Below are 11,799 nucleotides of genomic sequence, written 5' to 3'. Positions count from 1 at the left end.
ATGTCCGGTGATAAAATTCCACGGCCAGAACCAATCCAAACAATTCCTCAGAACATTACCCGTGATATATGTGATAGAGGGTGAAGGAGGACCGACCTAAGGATCACTATGTAGATCCAAAGGATCAAGCCGGTCGGTAATAACTTGATCATCGACTGCTGCTCTACGATGTATGCGGTCAAAGGGAAAAAGCTGGTACTGGGGAGCTCCTGCTCAGAGATGGGAGCAGTACTCCATGTGGGGCCGATTTGCGCCTTGTAAAGTTGATATTGTATGGTTCACTGATGATACTACATTACTTTTTAATGCTGATAAAATAGCTGATAAATAAAAAACAAATTTTGACGATGTCACGCATTGTCACTGATACAAAGTTAGTTTACATCAAATAATCTGGTATTAGACGCGATTAAAAAGTATATTTAACGTAAAACAACAGCGGCTTAAGTTGATGTTGGACATTAGAGTTTTTGGCGTAACCGATAATGATTGAGTTTTCTTATATATCCATAATAATCTTTATTATCTTGATAGAAACAGTGAAAAACATGAGGAGCAAAAAACATCTTGTAGCACTATCCTTGGACAAGATGTTGGCTTTTATAATAAAATTCTTTACATTACTATCGATGAATTAAGCGTACTAATCAATAAATGAGTTTGATTTCCATGCAGGATCAATAATAATTCAATTATAATCAATCAAGAGAAACTACTGAGTTTCTTGCAGAGACTCTAGCAAGATTCTAGAATAACCTGAATATTCCGAACCGGTGGTCATTTTAACTTTAAATTAATCTTGAAATAAAACGACTCCCGAAAGCGTTATAAACAAATAAATTATACTAGTATAAAGTATAAAACATAATTATTAATGTATGTAGGAACATCTTTACTTTAATATGTGTAGGTAATTTATTTTTATTTTCTAACTCTTTCACGCTGTTTATATATTTGCTTTTATTGTTGTCAAACCATCTTTATGTTTTTCTGTTAAGCCCAAATGTAACTGTCTGGTAGAAAATAATGCAATAAGTCCGTTTTCTAGTCCAACTGTAAAATTTATAACTGCTAAAGATTTGCAGAAAGATAATCCCCTAGCTCGATCAAACAAAATCGTTGAATACAACACCACAAGTGCTACCACTCCGAGTCTGTCTTTAAGAAAGACACACAAATATGTGTTTGTTTAAATAGGCTCTATACGTCATTTAATTTTATTTATAAATAAAAAACAATAAATTGTAAAGTTAAAGAGCTTAAATTTGTAAAAAACTTTGATGACTACCAATAATAATTATTGACACGAAGACTACGTAACTACAAAGGGACCGCAAAAATTCTATATTATTATTTAACCTAGGTATTTAACTGCAAATTGAATGCCTGTTTACTTATAAATATTGACAGACGAAATGATTCTCTGTCCATAAAACATTGAGTAAGAAAATAGTTTGACATTTGTAAAATAATAGGATTATTTAAATATATCCTCCAAAACAGCTCTTTCAATACCAAGAACTCTCGAAACAAATATATTATGTCAGGAAATTATAATAGCGGGGATTAACATCTTTAATTAATATTTATGAAAAATGTATCAATATTAAGCAAAGCTACTTAAAATAATACAATCAGTACACTTATAAGATTAATTAAATTACTTCACTGTAAATATCTAAACGTATAAATCGTAAGTAAATACTGTGTCGTGAGTAATATGTAAAAAAAAGTCGAGATGGCCCAGTGGTAAGAACGCGTGAATCTTAACCGATGAACGTGGGTTCAAACCCGGGCGAGCACCTCTGAATTTACATGTGCTTAATTTCTGTTTATAATTCATCTCGTGCTTTTCGGTGAAGGAAAACATCGTGAGGAAACCTACATGTGTCTAATTTCATCGAAATTCTGCCACATGTGTATTCTACCAACCCGCACTGGAGCAGCGTGGTGGAATAAGCTCCAAACCTTCTCCTCAAAAAAGGGAGAGGAGGCCTTAGCCCAGCAGTGGGACATTTACAGGCTGTTACTGAGTAATATGTCCGTAAAAAGTAAATACTTATGTGATGACTTTCAGTTATATAATGTATAAAAATGTATAATACAAAGTAAATCAATCGAAGTTATTAATAAAAACAAAACTATTTCATCAGTATTTCAAAAAAATCAATTTTAGTTCCTTTACTATTTTTGGGATATATAGTTTATGATTACCGTTTTTTGTTTTTTTTTATAGAATAGTTAGGTGGACGAGCATATGGGCACCTTATAGTGAGTGGTCACCGAAAATTAAATCTGTTGGCCCTGCGCCAATTTTTTTTTATAATGTAAGTAGGCGGACGAGCAAATTGGTCATCTGATGGTAAGTGATCACCAATGTCCATAGACATTGGAATTGTAAGAAACCGTCGCTTAATCGCCAATGCGCCACCAACCTTTTGGAAGTTTGGAGCAATTTATAATGTTTATATATATCTGCCCCATAAATAATGGCCCTTGTTCCTGTAATTACACTGACTCACTCACCCTTCAAACCGAAACACAACAATACCAAGTACTGCTGTTTTGCGGTAGAATTCAGATATTCTGAGAGTGGGTGGTACCTATCCAGAAGAGCTTGCACAAAGCCCTACCACCAGTTACGTTCAAGTTATTTATGATATTATTTATTAACAATTTTTGATAACTTTGGCTTTTTTAAATATAACAGAAAACAACGTTAATTCCTCCTAATTAAGCCCTCTGAGTTTCGGGTCTTCTCTGAGCTGGGTGTTTCTTTTCCGAACCGGTGGTAGTTTCTAGTTTGACTATCAATAAGTAAGTGTAATGCTTTCATGTTGAATAAAGTATTTTGATTTTGATTTAACAGCATATACTGTTTACCTTGGGTAATGTAAGAAAATAAAACTGAAAGTTATTACAATATATATTTAAAAATATTATAAATATTTATACTAATGTAATAGTATAATAAATAAAATAAAAATAATGATGCCCTCATTATTTTTATTTTTCTCAGATTGATTTCGGCCACGGCGGCCAATCTCAAGAGAGATTAACCAACTACGCACCAGATATTATAGTGCACAAGTGTGTGCGCAAACACAGGTGCACTCTCTATTCCTTAACTCTCATAATCCGATGGGACGGCAATCAATCAAACCGGAAAGAGTTCAGGCGCAGGACCGACGGCTTTACGTGCTTTCCGAGACACGGGAGTATACACACTTCCAACTTCCAGACTCCGGACTGCTACTGAGAATTTTCTGTCAGAAAATCCCAATAACTTTTTATTGGCCTGACCTGGGAATTGAACCCAGGACCTCCGGGTCTGCGGCCTTACATCAAGCCATTAGACCAACGAGGCAGTCAAAAATAAAAATATTTCTGTAATCGATATTCAAGTATTATTAGGAATCACTTATTACTCGAACAGACCTTTTAGCGCCGAAGCAAACATTTAGAAATTTAAATAACTTAAAAATTGGACCCGCTACTGAGAATTTTTTGACAGGAAACCGCAATAACGCTTTTATGGCAGACATCATCAAACAGTTTTGTAGTCACCATCAAACAGTTTGCACTACATATAAAATCTTTAAATAAAAAACCAAATGAGCTACTTTTAGTTTTTAGTGCATTTTTTGCTACTTTTAAAGTCGGTTGAATTTAGTATCAACTTACCAACTACAGTAGGAGTGTGGATTAAAAAAACTCATATTATAATCAATGTGCTCTCATTGAAGCGATATAATTGAAATTCGCGTATAAATTAAGCTTACTATCTTGCAAAGTGAAAATCAAATCAAATATAATCATGCAAGCATCAAGCAAGGTGGATGCTTTCCTTTCACGCCGAAGGTTGTGGGTTCGATTCCCACCCAGGACAGATGGGTGTAATTATCTATATAAGTTTGTATTTACAAAACAAAAATAGTATACGTAGTCTGTATATCAGTTGTCTGGTTTCCATAGTACAAGCTCTGTACGCTTAATTTGGGATCAGATTGTCGTAAGTGAAAAATGTCCCAGGATATTATTTTTATTATAATCAAAATTTGTATATATATTAATGTTTTTGAGAATTATTGTAGGTAACTAAAAACTTGATGTATATAATTACTAGCTGTGCCCGCGGTATCATCCGCGTATAATTTAAAAAAAACACTAAGAGCAGACTTATAATATTTCAGTATATACAACATTTTTAGTTTTATTTTCGTAGGATATTAGTGTTTATTCGGTTTTTTCGACATCTGGATCTAGATAGGGCAACAAACAATTAGAATCATACATAAGAAAAACATCATTCTCATAAATCTATTCCGACATACTTGAATGTCTTTCCCTGTTCTTTATTTATTGGATATTCGATACCTTCACAAGAAATTGTGTCCTTTTAAAATTAAAACGTAAATCTGTTTTTTACATACTTATTATCAACTAACCGACTAACTGGTTCATTTACCGCCCAGAGAATCGAAATTGCGATTCAAATGGTAAATGTTGCTAACATTCTTGCCACCACTCCACGCGGACACGATTTGTAGTATTTTTAATTTCTATTTGTACATATTTAGACTTTAACTTATCAACTTGTCAAACTAATCTATAAACTTTAACTTACAAAGTTATTACAAATTATTTACAAGACGAAGATAAATACGTATGTATGAGTATTTTCAAACAACCTACTCAGCTACCCATTGTAATAATATGACAAAACTATAAAAAGTACTAAAACTGTCTATGGTCTTTTCTCGATATCTTTCAAAAGAATTAACATTTTATAAAAACGACTGCGAAATATGGCATTATTTTAGAAAAAAATTGATTACCATACAAAAGGTTATAGTCAACCTTAAAAGATAGACATACTATCTATATCTGCACATGGGCGAGTTTACATATATACCAGCATAACTGAACCCTATTTAATATGATTGATCATATAAATCTGAGTTCAACTTACATTGGAAGATCAATTATTTTATAGTAATTGTACTGAAGAAATGTTCGACGTGGTTCATTAAATTGACATAGCTTTATTATTAATAGACTGATTGAAATAAAACAATAACTAAATTTTATAATATAACTTTATTAGTGACAATACATTAGTGAAAACCGCACTCAAATCCGTTAAGCCGTTTCTAAGATTAGCGTGCACAAACGCACAGACCAACAAACAAAAAATTCTAACAATCATTGTTTTGAGTAATAGTTTTACTCATATATCTTCCATGTACAGACAGCTATTAGTTAGAGATTTATTATATGTATAGATATAAATAAATAAATAGCTCAGCTCATTCAGATCCCACATTAATTGAATATTAAATTTAGAAATTTTTTCCAATATCTATTTATGACTCTATTAAAGATAACCTACTAATGAGTTATCTAGTTAAAATAAAACAACTTAAATGACTTCGGTTTGATGTTAGGTTCACTCATTACATTTTTTTAAATTCAAACCTTTTTAAGAAAAACTAATAATAACATTAAAAAAAATAAACCTAGTGCCCAAGAAAGGAATTGTTGTGTTTTCAGGGTTCATATATGTATTGTATAGCCTATTCCTAGCTAATAAGTAAGGACAAACCTTAGATTTACGTATTCCATGCGATTAGCTAATATCTCTGCTATATTATGTACTACAAACAGTTCTTGATCGAAATATTTTTATATATAATATACAACACTATTATTCTTAACTACTTATATACACTTTAATTTTAGTTCGATAACAACATTGCAGACATTCGAGACGCCATTTTTTCGTGTATCCATAATAAAAAATCATAGATAATTCAATATCAAAGTTGTTTTTGCTCCTTTTGACTTATCAAAATATTTTATAAGTGAGATTCTTTTTTCTACTATTTCATTACAAATTTTAAATCCGTACATCATTCCGATTGACACCGGCTATAGTTTTTTTTTTCGAAATAAAATCTTAAAACAATATGTCAATACGGTGGTACTATGTATGGCAGTTGTTTTTTGATTTTTGACTTCGTCATAATTAATTTTACTTATCATTCAAGTTGCATCTGTCACTGATTATAATAATAATTAGATAGGTTTATTTCTTTGCCAAGTAATCTTAATTGGTAAAGTCATTTTCAAGAAATCGTAAATATACTTACATATACAATTGCAATGACAGCTCTGGTTTATCTCTCCTTTTTTACCTATTACCCCTATTAAAAATAATCTTTAACTACTTTGCATTGAGGTCCTTTTGTCTTTGATCCAGATTTAATTTCTTAACAATAGCATTTCTTAGAATTTCCTACCTGGTCTCTTTGTTATCTAATTTTCTCCTGAGTTTATGATTGTTACTGTACTTTTTATGTACCGATGGATAGCTAAGGAAACGCAGATGTTTTTAAAATGATCCGCACGATAAGAGCCATAGTGATTTTTACAAAAAAAATGCGAGTAACTTAAAGAATCAAAATTAAAAATCGAAAAGTTGTACAGTTTTGGATCTGTAATTTAAAAATGCTTGAAGATTGTTTTTGTTTTATAACTGGTTATTATTAACTAGGATGTACCCTAGCAAGAAATACAATAAAAAATAGGGAAAATACGTTGATTTTTTTTTATTGAATTTTAGAATCTTAAACATCCTTTAAATAAAAAAAATATTAAAAAATTAATAACTCGAAAACGATACACTTTTGCATAAGCATTTTGGGGGTCATTTGATAGCTATTGTCCTGAACCATAACCCTTTAAAAGGATCGTGACATATTACCCTGTAACCCTGTATATAAAAAAACGTACAATCACGTTGAACATAGAAAATAGAGTAGCATTTTGTGTAGTCGGTTAAAAATAGTCTTACATCGTTAAACTCTTTATTCTGAAAGCAATTTACAAATGTATTTTGATACATGCAATTGTGAATTTTTCCGATTCGAATGTAATATAATCAGATCACAACCAAGGTATATGTTAAGCTATGGATAGGAAATAATTATTATAGAAATACCTACACAGTGCAAACGAATGAATACGGAAGTGATTTTGTTTTTCAGTCAGTATATGTATATATAAATGTGTTTCATGAATTTCATTCATTTATATTCTCACGTTTTAAGTTGTACGCAAAATAAACTACAAAGTATATGTACGATAGCTAGATATCTTGCTAAGTATTATTGTGTATTTTTAATAAAGAATATCACATTAGTTTTTTAAGACATAACTTCCATCTATGATCACTATGAAAAAACAATTTGAATACATTCAGCTACTCGTCGCTAGGTGGCAGGACAACACTCAATAATTATACTGCCCATATAAACAATTTGCAAAATTCAATTTTAACGATAAATTAACATGCCTACGCCATGTTCATTTCACGCTAGTTTAAAATTAGTTGATATTCTTATCTTTTCTCTTGAAGGTTAATGTGGCGGAAGTCTACAGTATGTACGTCTGTAGACGCATATTATTTAATATTGGTGTATAAAATCTCATTCCACTATTTATCACTTTTTAATAGAAATAAAATTATAATAATCGCATTATATTAAGACAACACAATAACATTTCCATTTTGTTTGTATAAACTTATATAACTTATAAAAATAAGTATTGAACGATAAGCCATATCATTCAATACTTATTTTTGTTCAGTATAGTTTATTGACTGTCTGATTTATACTTTTATGTTTTTATAAAAACGTGCTCCCACAACGACCGTTCTATTAACTGACAATAACATTACTTTTAAAGACTAGACAATTATATTATTATGATATTCTTTTTGTTAAGTTTGAATTTATTTAAGGTTTTTTAATTTGAAATAATAGTTATTACTAAAACAAAGTGTTAATACTATCATTGAATTAGATTCGAGCTTCAATGAGTTTAAAACGCGGGAGAATCGACCCTTTTAACAAAACTAGGTACTTTCTTGTTACTAGTGTCATTCAAATAGTGTTAACTATTTTGTTTATATTATTCAAAAATAGTATTCGAGGTTTGTAACAGTCCTGGTTCCCAAACCGGTTAACTTACCCGTAGCTACTTGTAGCATATTATAGACACTTTGCCGTTAAATCAATATCGAAAATTAAATGAAAAAACCTCGTATATAATAATAAAAAATAATCGGCTTAGTTTTAAAATCGCCGTTTTCTCGGGCACTCTCTATTTTAACATATATAAACTACAAAACAATTGTAATATGGCATGTCATCCACTTTTTGTTTTAAGCCCAATTTCAATAATTTAATTAAATATGATATTTACTTAAAAGATTAATTAAAATTATGATTAATAACTACTTAGTTCATGCATCTTAATTTATAAGTATTCAATAAAACATAAAAGTTGCGATAAATAATTGAAAAATATAATGATTCCACATTTCACGATAATATTTATTTACGTTTCTGGTAAATTCTATGAAACACGTTGCTTACAAACACTGGATTAATGTACCTACCAAAAAGTAACAACGAACTCGATTACCAAAAAAAAGTCGCATAAAAACCGAGGGCAATGTCCGTTTTTAGTTTTGGTTCAGCGAAACAGCCAGCTCACTACTACATACAAACATCATACAAATACGACTGACTCATTGGGTAAACACATATATTGAATATCTACATAATCCTCTTTTACTTACGGCTTATATTGCATCGTACAAATAACGTAATTACATCGTTTCAAAAATTAATACCAATAACACTTACAAAGGTAGGTGTAAAAGTCTCCTATCTCAAGTATGTTTTGTTTCTTCATTATATTTACGAAACATGTTCTTCTGATAAGCAAACGTTGACAGAAAATCGTTGATAACAATCTAACTTTAATACAACTGGCCTATAAACTATAAGCTATATAATTTTAAAATGAATAATCATACATATTATGGTACAGAAATAATCGATGAAAAAGAAATAATTTATAAATTATCATATACTATATGTATATAATACTCATATGTATTTTTTTAATGAAATTTTGATTTGCAAACGATCATATCGTAAGAATTAAGTATATTGCGTCATCATAGCGTTTATATTTAGAATGTTTGTATTTCAATTTGTTGTTCAAAAGTGATAAGTACAGCTCATAAAAGTTAAAATAATTATATATTACACATTAAAGCTAAGAATAGGTCAAGAATAAGTTTGTCAGTGTGTGTGGCTGTTCGACAGAGTAAGGTTATTATGCAAGATTCATAATAATTGATAATACTGACATCGTTTATACATCCATATAGGTCGACATCAAAGTATTCAGCCGTGACCGTATTAAAAATCAGATTCAGATTAGAAAGATAAATTATGGCCTTACTAAGTAAATATATATAACCTATTCTAGGACTAGCCAGAGATTTTTCCACTTCCCACACGAGAGACAAGTGGACCGACAAGTTGAACCACTAACACAAAGATAACACCGTTCACATTACAGGCGTGTCGGGTCGGTCTCGTGTTTATTTACGTCCATCGTATTGTTTGTATACAGCCCGGCACGACTGCGCATCTTGCTACGTCATACCCTCCCCGCTGCCCCCGCTAAGACCCGCAATTGCTACACTGGGGTCGACTCGGCTCACTCGCTCATTCATTCCACATTCGCAAACGTTGTTGCGCGTACCCGGTGAAACTTGTGATTCTCATTTCTTAGTATAAATACATAATAGCGATTAACGCTATGTTGAAAGAGACCTCTAGATATGAACACCGTAACACAAATCGAGAGGAGGGACGACCGATAACATCAAACAGGTTACCTGCTATCGAGGAACTTACCCTAGGTCTTAAGCAAAAGCTCCACCTGCAAGCTCGAGCAAGAGCTGCACCTTATTACATTAGAAAGCAAGAACCAGTTGATCTCGTGGAAAGATTATTGGAACAGCGTGCCCTTGTTGCCGAGGCTGTACGGAGGCTGCAAGAAAAGAAACAATCGTGTCATGAGATATCAGTAGATTCATAATTTATTTATGTTAATAAATCAAAACATTTTAGTTGTGAAAGTGTGGACCGTGTTGTGAAATCGCCTGTGTGTAAGAAACGTGTCGGGTTACAATGGTGCTATATGCGGAAAGCATGCGAGAGCGAGATGGCCAGCTATGACGTGTCACGCGCGGTACAAATCACGAGAACGAACCAAAATGGCCGCCGGTACTCTACAATCATAATATTTATTCTTGATTTTAGTGACCTTAACTGATCAAAGTACTGAATGACGTAATAAACTTTAGTATTGTTATGCCTTCCATATTATCTATTTTATTAATGTTTGCGTTTTTCGTGACAAGACTTATGCTGAGACATTTCCAAATAAATAAAGTTATTTAAATATTATTAATGTAAAGTATTCATATTCAAGAGCTTTAACTACGTTTGTGTATTTATATTTCGCATCATGTATTCAATATCAATAGATAAATCTCATCCAAGGGTTATATAAATATAGTTATACAATAGTCAATATTTTCCATGATCAGTGTTTCTCTAAAATTTGTGTTAAGAATACTTGATAACTCAGTGTACGTATAATGTAATTGGAACAATTTACTAACGGGATTGTCAACATAACCGTAATGAAATGCTTTAGATACAGTTATTTCCTCGCATGTCAAATATAAGTAAGTTAAATCGTATCGCACAATGCGATATGGCAGGTGTGTCGTTACTAAATCAGACGCATGAATATTAGTCTGAATTACGGCAACGCTTGTTACAATTTAGACAATTTGTAGGCAATATTGTAATAATTATGAAAGTATCTTTCTTTTTAGTACATCAATAATAAAATGTACAATTGTACCAAATCGGGTATAAAAATCATTGTAATATTACATGTGTGCATGTTTTAGTGCATTTTGTGATTTTAGATAGTTTAATTTATCGATCTTGTGATTTAGATAAGATTTAAAAAGTTATCTTTTAAATGGAATAAAATGAAAACACATGAAGTTGTTTAATTACTAATTATAAGTCTTTATTATAAGTCCTGTATTGCTTGTTGTGTTCTACGTCTGTGTTACTAAGTTATTCAGAGTCATGATTTTTATATTTATTTGAAATATCCAACAAGTTAGTCTTTATATTTGTCCTTTATTACAGAAGATTATTAATAATACTTTTGACAAAAGAAAAACAGTTATTTCGAGTTTCGAAAACCTTTTACCTGTAGAAAACAATAATTGTTATTGTTATAAACTACCATTTCTCCAAGTGAAGGCAATGATTCAATGGTGCTGTGGATATGATAAATAAAATCAGAAATTTCGAAATAAAAAATATAAGTAGGTTTTCATTATTATTGCCACGTTAATTCTTACAAATAACAACAGCACAAGCAATTATTAATAAAACATGGTAAAATACGTTTTTTTTATAACTGACTTGGGAGTATGTCAGTTATAAAGCACGTGTTTATTTTTATCATTTAATTATACATAAGCATAAACGCGATGCCGCTTAAATCATCTGTCAAAGATGCAGAGGCCTATATATATAAGCATAAACATTGTGACCCTTAAATACTTATATATATATTAACATTCAGGAGTACAATAAAACTTAACTGAATTCTACAAATTAATTATTGAATACAAAATACTCTTTGGGTACAGAAAAGTTAAATAATAAAAAGAAAAAAAAACACTATGCTGCTGCCATCTGTCGTTGAGTAGATGTAGTAAACTTATAAAAACAAAGTAGAAAATCATAAAATAAATAACCGTAATATAATAGATAGAACCATGATATAATAAAATAAAGAACCGGAAAAATTATAGTAAAATAAAATCGTAAG

Source organism: Nymphalis io, chromosome 7, assembly GCF_905147045.1.
Source record: "Nymphalis io chromosome 7, ilAglIoxx1.1, whole genome shotgun sequence".
Classification (NCBI taxonomy): Eukaryota; Metazoa; Arthropoda; class Insecta; order Lepidoptera; family Nymphalidae; genus Nymphalis; species Nymphalis io.
The sequence above is the reverse complement of the archived record's forward strand: the minus strand, read 5'-3'. Positions refer to the sequence as shown.